At 52.5% G+C, this 14,748-nt stretch overlaps 1 protein-coding gene across 2 annotated transcripts in view; it reads left to right on the top strand.

Moving 5' to 3' along the window:
* Positions 1-14,748, top strand: part of LOC138539878 (interferon-induced protein 44-like) — a 1,550,577-nt gene that overhangs the window by 1,385,712 nt on the left and 150,117 nt on the right. The gene's annotated exons all lie outside the window — the stretch shown is intronic.

The raw sequence follows: 14,748 nt of genomic DNA, 5'->3' as shown, positions 1-14,748 counted from the left end.
TCTTCACATGGCCATGGTGACGGGCCCGATCACATACAATGGCAACTGTATAGGGTTTTTCCCGGATTACACAAGAGAAGTGCAAAAGTCCTGCCAATCCTTTGACTCGATAAAGAAGAAACTTTCATCCTTGGGGATCAAATACGCTTTGTTCTTTCCAGCCACCCTCAAGCTCTATCACAACAACAAGGTCCACGTTTTCCAGAGCCCGAGCGAGGTATGGGACTGGCTCGAGACGCTCCCGAATAAACTTAAAGATCGATTGACTCTGCGGGAAGGTGACATGGCAAACCTGCCTCACGCGGAGACCCCAAAGCCGCTGAGTGCCGACGAACAAGGTAGATCCCCGAAGCACATGGGAACCACATGAGGGCCACAGATGGAGGAAGGATCCGGTATGGGCCTTCCGTCCCCTGAGTAGGGGCTCCCTTGGTTAAGGTTGGATCGTCAAACCCCCCTGAATTGTGCATGGCCCCAGCGAGGAACGAGATGGCCGTAGACTGACCCCCACGGGCTATCCCGAACATGTTCTTAATGGTTCCAAGTTTTTCCAGTTTGGGCGACAGGTACTTCTGGTTGGGGGTAAGTGCAGGGAGGGGGGAGTTAGTGGGGTTCAGAATTAGAAAACTAAATCTAACTATGGTTGTGATTCCCAACTTGCCGACCCAGTTAGTCCTAGGAAGTAACGTGCCTCAATTTGACCAGTGGGTCTCACGGGTGGCCCAAATAAAATTGCGGACTCTCAGGAGTGGATCTCCCGGGCCAAAAGGACCTTCTAACCCACGGATGGGTGATTCCCTTCCGTATCAGTTAAAAAAAACTATAATCACCAACTCTGTAGGGGGGGCAAAGGTCAGAGAGGCAAAATGAACCCTTGTGCGGGAAGCCCAATTGTTAGGGGAAGGGTGTGTGAGGAATCTGAGGGCATCCTCACTTCTTTTCCCAAGATGTGCTCCTCGCAGGTGGCCAGGGTGGCCCTTCACTATCGGCTCCTGACCCTGGGGATGGATATGCGAGGGAGGATCACCTGGGTGGAGGAGACTTAGGGAGTGGGGAGAGGATGTCCTTAGGTGAGGCATGGTATCCCCAACTTCCTTTTCATAACGTTCCCTCTATCCCTCAAGCCTTTGTAGGCTATTGCCAGCCCCTTACCTATCCTTTCTGTAAAATATTCACCAAGAAACACCAGTTTGACACTTATACAAGGAAGAGACCAACTAGTGAGACACATCCTCATTTTATTAATACACACACAGCCCAGCCTCAGCTATGTGCTGAGGTGAGGAGGAGGACAGCAAGAGGAAGGTGTTGTAGGTATGCAAGCAAGAATACGTGATGTCTTTATTGTTGCATGTATTATGTTGGGCTATCAATAGGATGGGCCAGCAACCATAGGTGGGAGTGGGCATGTGCATAGTTGTGTGGGGAATGTAGATGGTTCAGCAATGTTATTGTATTGTTGGACATATAAATAATGAGGACGTATTAGCATTCTGGAATTGAGTGAGCGCTGTGCTGCGCCCCACAGTTCCAGTGGGGAATGTTAGGCTTTGAATAAGAAGAACTGTTATGCCCTGCTGGAGAGGTTGGGGCTGCTGTAACGTTGGGAAATAAACATCCTTTACGAACCTCAAAGGCTTATGAGTGATCCGTGAAATGTAATACTGGCGACGAAGATTGAGCGATCGACAGCAGCCCCAGCCTGGCATTGATACTGCATCCGAGTGCCACTTCACGAAGCAAGCTGCAGTGACAAGAGAGCAGCACCTGCCTCCGGATTCTTGCTCCGTCTGGCAGGTTGGTGCGCTTGATGTTTTGGCTGACACGACTTGTCCCTGGCTCTCTGCTAAGTGGTCCCTGGCGGTCCCATCTGCGAGCAAAGTCCATAGGATCTCGCATCCATTATTTTGAAGTCAGGCGACGCTTCGGACGAATCATCTTTCTGCAGTGCGGACCGCCATTTTAGGTCTAGGCGATTTAAAGGCAATAAGGATATATGCCTACGGAACGTCGATATACACACCTCAGCTGCTGCCTCACACTGTAAGAAAGTGCAATTCACTTGACAGGAGCAGCCAATCTGCTCTACAGGGTGTCGGCACAATTATTGAAGGGTGTGCAAGTGAGATTTATTGCACTGGGGGACATTATTGGTACTTAGTGGAAATCAGTTCCATGTAATAAATATCCCAGGGCCAGCATTGTTCTTAGCCCATCCACGTGAACCTTTGGTCAAATGGGCAGACTGGAAAGATGGTTTTATGAGACAAGTCACTTTACTGCTGACTGAAAATGTCTCTCATTTATCATTGTCTGGGCCAAGAAGGGCAAACAATATTCAAGAAACTGACAGATTTGCAGTTGCAAGAAGCGGAGGGTTTATCTACCTTTGAACAAAGCCTGTTGAAGTTGGTCAACCAATTCATTGTCAAAGACAATGGGCCTCATTACAAGTTAGCCGGTCCGGAATCCGGTTTTTCCGTGAAGGCGGTGACACCGTTTCCGCATCCGCAAGCATGCAGAAGTAAGGTACGGTTGTCGGTCGCCGCACCACACCATCGAAGAAACTGTGTCACTGCACCGGGTACAATGGCAGCGATACATCAGTTTCCGCCACGTCCGAACCGGAAATGGAAATACCGGTTCCGGAAACACTGTGATCGTGAAAAGCAGAAAGAGAGCGGCAGCCATTACTTAAACCACAATCCACTGCAATCCTCAGCAACCACTGGGCCTACAGCTACTGTGACCTGCTACAGACGACCACCAAGATGACATCTCGTATACCAGCCACACGGCAGCGCAAACCCCGCTTCAAATTGACAGTGCTCGTTTAGCACATTGTGGACAATACAGCACTGCTGTTCAGTGCCGATCAAAGGCGCAGTACACAGCAGAGGCACAAGGAAATATAGGCAGCCGCTGCACAGAAGTGCACAGCAGTCAGCGTCACAGTGCGCACCGTCAAAGACTGCCACAAGCGATGGGACGATCTGCGGCTGCGAGTCCGCAACCTCATGGCAGCACACCGGCAGCACATACCGGCACAGGAGGGGGACCACCAGGACAGGCAGACGGCGTGCAACTGTGTGCAAGCCGTGTTCCATCAAATGAGTGTTCATGCAAGTGGACCAAGTATGAGGAGTGCGTTGCATGTGACTGCCCCATTCACATCCTGTCACACGACTAACAGCATGCCCCACATTCCCCCACAGGCACATCAACCGACAGTGACTAGGCACAACAGCCAACGCAAAGGGGGACTGCACGTGGCTGTCGGACAAGGACATCCCAGGACGCCACTGCCACCACCTCCGGTACACAACCATCTGCCACACCGACGATGGCCACGGACATCTCCATCCCCGCAGCACCCGAAGGCAGCATGTGGCAACTGAAGGCAGACCTGCTGCCACTCCCATCGCACCCATAAGTGGCCGGCCAACAACAAGCGACAATGACACAGCCAGCGTTGACAGTGCGCCTGGAGGACAGGGCGCTGACGCACCAGACAATGGGAATGATGGGGGTAACATCACTCCCGAACAGGTGTGCATATTCAACCCCATGGGACTCCACAGTCCTTTGCGCTCCCCCACGTCATCCATCCTGGAACTCAGCGCACGCCTACTGCGCATTGAGGAGCACCAGGCAAGCCTGACGCAGCTTGTGGAGCAATAGCTTCAGGAGGCCAGCCTGCAATGCGAGGAGGCCCGACTACAATGTGTGGCGGCCTAACTCCAACGGGAGAGCTCTGCCACCTCTCCGCGACACCTCGCACGTGCAATCGGGCGGTTTGCAACCACGAACATGGTGCTTTCATGGCGGGTCAGAAAGGGGAACAGTATTATGTCTAATATTGCAGAGACAATGCTTGTTGCCCAACAGGCTTTCCTGGGTCGTGTGCCACCTACGATACCTGCAGTGCCATCTGCGAGCAGCACACCCTCCAGTTCTGTGGCCAGTAGCCCTTGTAGGAGGTCTTCACTGCTGGCAGGACCCTCCGGAAAGGACATTCACAGGCACAAGCGCGGGCGGAAATAGGATGTGCATTGCTGGACTGTCACCCAACCAGTTGTGATGGGATCGGGGTTGGTGGGTGGGTACGTTGGGGAGGTGGGGGTGGTCCTTAGTGGGGTTAGTCAGTTGGGGCCTGGTTGGTGGGTGGGTACGTTGAGGAGGTGGGGGTTGTCCTTAGTGGGGTTAGTCAGTTGGGGCCTGGTTGGAGGGTGGGTACGTTGGGGAGGTGGGGGTGGTCCTTAGTGAGGTTAGTCAGATGGGGCCTGGTTGGAGGGTGGGTACATTGGGGAGGTGCAGGGGCACCTGTGTTCTTGATTTAAATCCAATTCCTGTTTCCCCTGTTAAATCAATAATACACTATTGTTAAAATGCAAATGACGAGTGGACAATCTTAATTTCGTGTGTATACAGACAATTTAATGTAGTGCCACCACATGAAGTGCTGAATGTGCATGTGAAGTGTATTAAAAAAATGGTGTATGAGTGCTGCACGTGCATTTTGTCCATCAACGGCACCCCGTCCTGGTAGTGCACCCATCCCATCACCATCATCCTCATCATCAGCCCCGACGTCCGGGGGCAGGGGTATGTTCCTGCGTATGCACAGATTGTGCAGCATCGAAACATTCAACTACTATTTTCCCTGTCTTCACCGGGCTGTACTGCAGTGAGCCACCTGATCGACTCAAGCAGCGGAACCTGGCCTTCAGTAGTCCAAAGGTACGCTCTTATCAGGCCACGTGTGCGTATGTGTGCCCTGTTGTAGGCCTCCTCATGCCTGTTCCGTGGCCTTCTGTGATACTGAAAACTCAGGAGACGGTGGATGCCAAAACAATATTTTATTCTAATGGGTAAAGGGTCCTTAACAAAACAAAGAGTATCGTCCTCTGGTTTCCTTCACCAGTGATTGACCCTTCCAAAGTAGATTTGAAGCAGTTCCCAACTTTGTCCTATCTCGTGGTATCCGGATAGGCCCACCACTCCGATCTTCGTTCCTCGTCCTCTTCTCTTTCCTGGAAAATGAGAGCACCCTGTCAGTTTCTTTTGGCGCGCTTTTAAAGGGTTCCCTAGGTTTAAGTCCCCACCAATCAGCATCAGCTTTGCCTGGCTTACGCCTTATTGGCTGCTGAGGGTTTGTCCCGCCTCCCTTAAAGGCTGCCGTGTTAGCGTACGCCTTTTCCTGTTTCCAGAGACCTGGGAAATGCCGGAGCTGATCACGTGATCGCAGCCGCGATCGCGTTGTGTATGGGCGTGCTCTGGGTGCCTTCCAGCCGCAGCCCGCTCCGGGGCCGCCGCGGGGCACGCCACGCTGAAGGGCCGGTCGCCCCCACACCAGGCTGCCATGGAGTGCCTGCGCCCTCCCCCCCCCTTCTTCGGGATCGGGTCTCCCGTCAGGTGAGCGCAGCTGTGACGCGCCGCAGTTCCGAGCCGCGGCTCGCGCTTCCTCGCTCTCGGCGCTCATGACAGCCGAGAGCGAGGGAGCCGACCCGCGGCTCTCAGGGCCCCCGATCGCCACTGTAGCCAACATATGCTGCCGGCGCCGAGGCGCATCCCCACACATCCCCACCCCAGTCCCAGGCCGTTCGGGCCGGGAAGCACACCTAGATAGGTAGTCGGCCACCAGCTGAAACCTGGCTGGTTTGTGCAATGTAAGGAAGTCAAAAGGCTGAAGGGAGAGGAACCAGCGGAGCACCCTCTGGTTGGTCTCTTTATGTAGTGCAAGTCACTGCAAGGGGGCGTGGTCCGTGTACAAGGTGAACCGGCGACCCAGTAGGTAGTATTTAAGGGAGTCGATGGCCCATCGGATGGCCAAACATTCCTTCTCAATGGTTGAATAGGCAGCCTCATGAGGCAGCAACTTCCGGCTGATAAAGCATACAGGACGTAGGGCATCCCCCCGGTCTTGTGAGAGTACAGCCCCTAAACCTTGGTTCGAGGCGTCAGTTTGCAGGTAAAAACGTTTTTGAAAGTCCGGGCAACAAAGTACAGGATTCGATGAAATCCTATGTTTCAGGAGTTTTATGGCGTTCAGGGCGTTCGGGTTGTTGGTTAGGTTCGGAACACCTTTGAGCCTTAAAGCATCGGTCAAGGGGGCAGCCACCGAGGAGAAGTCAGGTATGAACCTCCTGTAATATCTAACGAGCCCCAAGAATGCTCGGATCTGTTTCCGGTTGGTGGGAGTCGGAATATCTTGTATGGCCTGTGTCTTGGATAGTTGTGGTTTTAGGACACCCCCACCTACTATATGCCCCAGGTATTTGGTTTCATGCGTTCCGATCGTGCTTTTCCTTGGGTTAATATGCAAACCAGCCCTATGCAGATCGGCAACCACTAGTTCCAGGTGGTTCATATGGGCTTCCCAGGACTTGCTATACACCACAATGTCATCCAGATAAGCGGCTGCATATCCGTCATGTGGACGTAAGATGATATCCATTAACCTCTGGAATGTGGCGGGGGCGCCGTGTAGTCCAAAGGGCAGGACCTTGTATTGATAGAGTCCCCTTGGCGTGGAAAAGGCAGTTTTCTCCTTGTCCTGAGAACGTAAGGGGATCTGCCAATATCCCTTGGTTAGATCTAGGGTGCTCAGAAAGAGGGCCGCGCCGAGGCCTTCCAAGAGCTCGTCCATCCGCGGCATAGGATATGCTTCGTATTGGGAAATTGTGTTTAGTTGTCGGTAGTCCATACAGAAGCGGACGGACCCGTCCGGCTTGGGAACCAGGACTATGGGGGATGACCATACGCTGTTGGATGGCTCAATGATATCCATCCGTAGCATTTCGTCTACTTCTGAACTGATGACTCTTCGTCTGGCTTCGGGGATTCGATATGGCCTAAGCCTTATGGTTTTTCCGGGTTCTGTGTTGATCCCGTGTTCCAATATTCTGGTCCGACCGGGCAATGTAGAAAAAGCATTGGCATAGGGGAATAATTTGTCCATGACGTCTGCTTTCATGGTTGGGGAGAGGACATCGCCCCAACTGATGGCGTCGAGGGTGTCAGGAACAGTGTTCACGGTTTCCTCTGATTCTGGCTCCTCGGGTTCTGTGAAGGCACTCAGACTTGGTTCGCTCCACTCCTTCAGAAGGTTGATGTGATAAACCTTGTCGGTTGTGGTTCTATCAGGTTGATGCACCCGATAAGTCACTGGGCTGAGCACGTCCGTGATTTTGTATAGCCCTCTCCATCTGGCCAATAGTTTGTTTGCAGATGTAGGCAGAAGTACCAGTACTTGGTCTCCGGGTTTGAAGGTCCTCATTCGGCTCCCTTTATTATAGTTCTTCTCTTGGGTTGTTTGAGCCTGGCTGAGGTTTGCTTCGGCCAAGGTACGCAGAGCTGTCAGATGGGTTTTTAGCTCCTCAGTATATTCAGTGAGTGATACCTCTCCGCTGGCTTCCCATTCTTCTTTCACCAGATCCAATATCGTCCGGGGTTGTCTTCCGAATAGAAGTTCAAAGGGGGAGAAACCAGTGGAAGATTGGGGTGTATCCCGTAATACCATCAACACCAGAGGCAATACCCGATCCCAATTCTTCGCGTCCGGCCCTGTCACCCTCTTCAACATTTTCTTGATGGTCTGGTTATACCGTTCCACCAGTCCATCGGTCTGGGGATGGTATACTGAGGTTCTCATTTGCTTGATCTGGAGATTCTCACATATTTGCCGTAGGAGGGTGGACATGAAATTCGTACCCTGGTCTGTGATTATTTCCGAAGGCAAACCCACTCGTGCAAAAAACGGAATAAGCTGATCACACAAAACTCTGGCAGATGTCCCCTTTAGGGGAAACGCTTCCGGGTATCGGGTGGCATAGTCGACAATCACTAACAGATATCTATACCCCCTGCTAGCGGGTTCCAAGGGCCCGACAATATCCATGCCTATTCTCTGGAAGGGAACTGTTATGAGAGGCATTTTCTGTAGTGGCGCCTTGGCTGGTAGGGCACCGCTGGTCAATTGGCATGTGGGGCAGTTTTTACAGAACTGCGCCACTTCCCCGTATATGCCCGGCCAGTAAAACCGCTTCAATAAGTTCTGCTGGGTCTTGAGGGAAGCCATATGGCCGCCACAGGGATGGTTGTGGGCCAGTTGTACAACTATGTCCCGATGGTTTTTTGGTAGCACCAATTGCTCTTTGGTGACTTCATCCTCGCCCTTATATCTTCGATATAGTAGACCCCGTCGTAATAGGAACCCTGGTCCCTTACTTAGATCGGGTTCCCCCTCTTGTGTTGCCCTTTCTCGTGCTATCCGTAGGGTTGGGTCAGTTAGGGTCTCCCTTCTAAGGGTGGTTTCATTCTCCTCCAAATTCCAATCGATGGGTCTGGTCATGTAACTAGCCTGACACCATTCCATCCGGGTTCGTCTTTTCCGTCCTGGTATAGGGGTCAGGGAAGCAGAGTCTGACGCTGGGACGTCGGAATCGCATGGAATTTTCTTTCCCTCCAGGGCATTTATGGCCTGTTCAAAGCCAGGCAGGTCGGTCCCTATTACTACCGGGGCAGGCAGACACGGTAGGACGGCAGCCCTCAAGGGAGTGGTTGTGTCGTTTAGTTCTACCACCACATTCTTCATTGGATACCGCTTTACATCCCCATGGATACATCTAATGGGTACTGTTATATTAGACAAATAGGGAGCGTTACTCACGGTTGGTGATATGGCGGTCTGCCGGCTGCCGCTGTCGAGTAGAGCGCGCGATGGTCTGCCATCCACCCGGATGTCCACCACATAGGGACCCGGGAGGCTCTCCTCCGACCCAGGGCTCAGGTATCCGATGTCCATCGGTTCGGCTGGTCTCCTTCTAGGGCAGAACCTGGCTATATGGCCCCATTCATTGCACTCGTAGCATTGCGGTTGCTTGTATCCTGGTGCTGCCAATGGGTGTTTCTCTTCACCTCCTGGTCTTTTTTCTTCCGGTTTTCTGGAGCTGTCGTCGGTGTGTCTCCACCTCATGGGTAGGGTCCTACCACTCCGGAATGCCAGGGGGTCGGACATCGGGATTGCTATCCGGGCTGTTATTCCTGTTGGTTGTATCTTGTGGTGACCCGCCTTCTGGTATGCGGAGGCGATATCTACCGCCTCAGTCAAGGAGGGCCGGTGGTGCTGTCTAACCCACCTCTGCATTTGTCCTGGTAGGGCTTCGATGAATTGCTCCAGGATGATTTTGTCGAGGACGGGTTGATTCGCTGGGGTGGGAGGTAGCAGCCATTTTTCGACCAAGTCTTTTATACGATAGTATAGCTGGCGCGGGCTTTCCCCCACCCTGAGTCTGGTCTCTCTCAGCTGTATCCGGTACGCTTCTTCATCTAGGCCTAGACGATCCAGGACTGCGGCCTTAATTTCTCCGTAGGGAGTGCTGCCATTAGGGTTAACCGCCTGATAGGCACCCTGCATCACCCCGGATAGAAGGGGGGCGACATACTGTCCCCAGCGGTCGGGAGGCCATTGCGCATTCCTGGCGATCCTCTCAAAACTGGTAAAAAAGAAGGCAGGATCTTCCCCCTCCTTATATTTCTGGAGTAGAGCTGATGGCACCAATGGTTGGTTTCTGACGTTGGCCACCACATCAGTGAGACGGGCTATGGTCTCGTGTTGTTTGTCCTGGGCTGTGGTTTGTATGTTGCCCTGCAGCTGGATGGCCTGCTGGAAGGCTTGTCTATCGGCAGCCGCCTGTTGGGTTTGCAGCTGTATTAATTGTTGTAGTTGCTGCTGTCCCTCCGATAGCGTTTTGATTAGGGCCTCCATGACGTTGTCAGTAATCCCACCTTCGTCGCCAGTGTGATACTGAAAACTCAGGAGACGGTGGATGCCAAAACAATATTTTATTCTAATGGGTAAAGGGTCCTTAACAAAACAAAGAGTATCGTCCTCTGGTTTCCTTCACCAGTGATTGACCCTTCCAAAGTAGATTTGAAGCAGTTCCCAACTTTGTCCTATCTCGTGGTATCCGGATAGGCCCACCACTCCGATCTTCGTTCCTCGTCCTCTTCTCTTTCCTGGAAAATGAGAGCACCCTGTCAGTTTCTTTTGGCGCGCTTTTAAAGGGTTCCCTAGGTTTAAGTCCCCACCAATCAGCATCAGCTTTGCCTGGCTTACGCCTTATTGGCTGCTGAGGGTTTGTCCCGCCTCCCTTAAAGGCTGCCGTGTTAGCGTACGCCTTTTCCTGTTTCCCGAGACCTGGGAAATGCCGGAGCTGATCACGTGATCGCAGCCGCGATCGCGTTGTGTATGGGCGTGCTCTGGGTGCCTTCCAGCCGCAGCCCGCTCCGGGGCCGCCGCGGGGCACGCCACGCTGAAGGGCCGGTCGCCCCCACACCAGGCTGCCATGGAGTGCCTGCGCCCTCGTCCCCCCTCCTTCGGGATCGGGTCTCCCGTCAGGTGAGCGCTGCTGTGACGCGCCGCAGTTCCGAGCCGCGGCTCGCGCTTCCTCGCTCTCGGCGCTCATGACAGCCGAGAGCGAGGGAGCCGACCCGCGGCTCTCAGGGCCCCCGATCGCCGCTGTAGCCAACATATGCTGCCGGCGCCGAGGCGCATCCCCACACCTTCATATGGGCGTCATCAGCCATGGCGTGAGTATCCATATCCAGCATCACCTGCATGGGAGTGTAAGCAAGGGCACATGTTATTGTTTGCCATGTGCTTTATCCCGCATAGCGTTCCATGTAGCATGGCAATGTAGAATTCCTCAAGACCATTGAGTCGTGTGTGGACCCCGGGAAACGTGCACAGCAATGGGTGATCACTTGTCCGGCATCGCAGACCATCTGGACGTTCAGTGAGTGGAATTGCTTCCGATTGCGGTACACCGCCTCGATTGCATGTCTAAAAGTCAACTCCATGTGCGTGCAGTGTAATGCGCCTTTGCAATTGGGCATGCCTGCTATGTCATGGAAGGCCAATTTGGTGGCAATGACCTGGGCCACATGGCGCAGCAGCGCATCCAGTACCTGGACCAGTATTCTAGAAAAACAGGGTGGTGACAGCCCGTGCAGCTCCCCAACAGTGTGCTGATAGGTTCCGGTGCCGAGGAAATGCAGTACCGAGACTACCTTCAGCAGGGGGGATTGCAGTCCGTATGCCAATGCGGCTGCTGATGTCCTCTTCAATCAGGGTGACGATGGATATGATTGAGGCCTGGTCAAGCCTGTATAATGTGTGGATTTGACCTGGGGTAAGGTTCCAGGGTGGGGCCCTGATGCGGGGTATTGCTGGCTGCCTGCAGGGGTGGTGCCTGCTGCACATTTATGTTTGGGATGGGCACCGGGTTCATGATTTGCCTCCTCCTCCTCCCCAGTGCTGCCTCAATGTGCACTGCTGCTTGCAGGTTCCCTAGGCAAAATGCTGCCACGGCGGCTGACAGCATGGTTGTGTTGGAAGGTGGCCTGGTTGTGGTGTGGCACTTTTGTAGGCTCCCAGTGGCCTATGATGGGCAGCTGGCCTCATTTTGCACACCTGTGGCCTGATTCAGCTGCTGTTAGGAAAGATTTCATAATTGCACTGCTCTATGCTTTCGCTCACTTTTAATGGGGAAAATTACATGCCCTTAAGACAGTCAGTACTGGGAGACTTTGGTTCTAATGTTGCAACTTTTCTGCAACATGTAACAAGTGCCCAATGTACCTTACAGTACCTTGTACTTGGGTCTCATAGTCAAATGCAATGACCCTAGATACTCTCGATGGACTTTTTTTGTGAGTGTGAGATGTGCAGATGTGTCATGGACAGGGCTGGTGGCAGCTTATCTTTTCATAATATTTTAACCCTTTCCTGGCATGTTAACCGCGTTTGGCACGAATAGGTGGCCTGGCTCCAAAATGTCCATGCCACGAGGTTCTTTGTCCTGTCCTTTGGCCATCTTGCCCCTTTGCCTTCCCCAGGTCGAGCCGACCCGGGTCAGTCCTTATTTGGACATGCAGTTTTCCGTGAAATGCCAAGCTTTTGCAGGCTTCTGCATGTCTTGTGTGTGTGCCTCCAGGATGTGGACTGGGGTGTCTCTCCACAATACACACCCTGGGTGCCAGAGAGTCTGGAGTGCCATGAATGACTGGGACCACCGTGGTCCCTGAGTGGTCCACCTATGGAGTGTGTGTTTGTGAGCAGATCTCCCATTGGGTCCTCTCCGTTTTGGCGCGAAGGGAACTTTGCATAAGAGGAGGCCAAAAACACTGATACCATATCGATCTCTGGAGTTCTCACTGAAAAAAGGATAGGATCCACGTATCCTGAAACTAAGAAGCCGAGTCGAGGAACCGCTGGTGAACCGCTGGAAGGTTTGGCACCCTGAGCCCGCTGTCGTCCCGTGGGACCCCTCTGCATCTGGTCGTCCTAGAAGGTCTGCGAAGATGCTTCGACCCATTAGAATAGTGGGAAAAACTATTCTCGGCACCTTCAACAAACCCTGGAAATAAGCCTTCTTGGAAGTGTCCCTGGGCCAACCAGTGGGCTGACCAGCTTACGCAGGACCTTTGCTCTGTCTCCGCCGTCGTTTTGAGGAGGCCCTTGAAACTTGGTATACTGCTAGCCCTGTGTCCGCAGCACCCTCACACTGATTTTCGTACACTTGGCATTTCCAGGTCTGAAGTGAGAAGAGTGCGCCAGGACCGCAGCATACGCGGTTACCGTGTTGCCCTGCGGCGGCAACGACCTTTGTAGGTGCGCTGCATTTGTGACCCTCTTGCCCCTGAAGCCTGCTGCAGTGAAACTAGGGCGATTCATCCACCCGGAGCAGAGAAATCGCCACTGTCCCGTTTGGGAATCATCTCTGCATCTCAGGAACTGAAAGCCGCAGAGCCGTCATATTGCCGCAGTAGAACCCGCAATGGAAGTGGACTCAACTAGCGAAGTTTGGTCCGGAGTGCGCCTGGGGCCGGTGAGTAACCCTAACCTTAACCGGTGGCCCCTAGCGCCTCCATCCATTATTATGCACGAGTGGCCCCTGGGGGTCCCTCTCTCCACTGTTAGTGCAAACTAGAAACTCCATCCCGCACTCTGGAACTGCCCCTGCCTTCAAGTGGAGGTCTTCCCTGAATAGTGTGAACTTATTCTTCATCGCCTCATCCACCTTCCTGTGCTGCTAGAGACCCCGTTTTGCCCATTGGAATGTTAATGTTAAAGCACATTTGTACCGCGCACTATCACCACCGAAGTGGTCTCCTGGCGCTCTGGCAGCTCTGAAAAGGGGAGGAGAGGGGGTGGGTTAGTGGGAATAAGCTGGAAAAGTGCAAGCGAGCAGTCATGTGCTGTTGGCAGCCTCAGCCCGGTGGGTCTGTTGGATGGGCTTGGGGTGTTTAATGGTCCGTAGTCATCATGTGCTGTTGTGCAAGTCTATGTGTGGTTTGTTTTGTTGTTGCATTGTTGTGAAGTTTGTGCAGATTGCTGCGTTTTAGACTTGTGGTTGTGTTTTGGTTATAGTTTGAGAGGTGTATGCAGATGGATGGAATTGTTAGTTGGTTGGTTAGTTGGCATTGCTGTCCTTGCAATTGTGGGATTCCATCTAGGTGCGGTACATGCTAACAGTCACATTTCTATCTAGATGCCGTGTAAGCTGAAGTTCAGAATTCCATACTAGAGTGGCACATGCTAACAGTCACATTTCTATCTAGATTCGACGCAAGCTAGGTTCATAATTCTAAGTGTGGCACATGCTAACAGTCACATTTCTATCTAGATGCGACGCCAGCTAAAGTTCAGAATTCCATACTAGTGTGGCACATGCTAACAGTCACATTTCTATCTAGATGCGATGCAGGCTAGGTTCAGAATTCTAAGTGTGGTGCATGCTGAGAATCACATTTCTATCTAGATGCGACGCGAGCTAAATTTCAGTGCACTTGCATTGCCTGTACTATTGAGCACAAGGCTCCCCTCTTCATAGGGCTTGTACTGCCTCTTAGTTAAGTGTGTTGCTGATGTCGGAGGGGCCTAAAGACTATCTGCACTGCCTGTTTTCTCCCCATCTAGGTTGTGGACATATTTCGTGCATTTAACCCTTTAGCCCCAATGGTCTTATATATATATTGTATTGATTGTGTTGTGTTGGTTTACTTAGCATTGCTGTGATTCTTTTGCTATGGTCTGAGTTACAAAGGCCTTGTAATAAATGTGTTTATATTTTTGATATAACACCTGCTGGGTGTAATTTGATATAACACCTGTCTGGGTGTAATTTGTAAGTGTCCTTGCTCTGTGTGCTCATTGAGGTCTTTCAGTCACCCTCACCCCTCTTGAGACTTAGGGCCTCATCACGAGTTGGGCGGTAACCCTTAAAATTGGCGGTAACGCTATCTGTGCCGATTTTAAGGGTCCGTCGGATCACGAGTCCAAATACCGCCGGCGCCATTACAGCTGGCGCAAGTACAGTCGGCTGTACAAGCGTCGGCAGTAAAAGCGCCAGTAACCATTCGCGCTAAAACATTAGCAATCACGAGTCCGGCGTAGGCGCAATTAGCGCCAGAAAAGCGGCGGATAATCCGCCGAAAATACCCCCAGCAAAAAGCTTCAGGTAACAGAACACAGCCCACAGCAATAAGGTCCCAGGTGAAACCAATGCAATTCAGAGTCCTACAAAGGACCCACCCATGCACAACACACCCTCCCCAACACCGTTACACCAGTAGGAGCAGGGAGGAGACAGCAATAAGGGCCCAGGTGAAACCAATGCAATTCAGAGGCCTACAAAGGACCCACCCATGCACAACACACCCTCCCCAACACCATTACACCAG

The sequence above is a fragment of the Ambystoma mexicanum genome, chromosome 1q (assembly GCF_040938575.1).
Source record: "Ambystoma mexicanum isolate Mex_15411 chromosome 1q, UKY_AmexF1_1, whole genome shotgun sequence".
Classification (NCBI taxonomy): domain Eukaryota; kingdom Metazoa; phylum Chordata; class Amphibia; order Caudata; family Ambystomatidae; genus Ambystoma; species Ambystoma mexicanum.
This window is presented reverse-complemented; position numbering and strand designations above follow the sequence as displayed.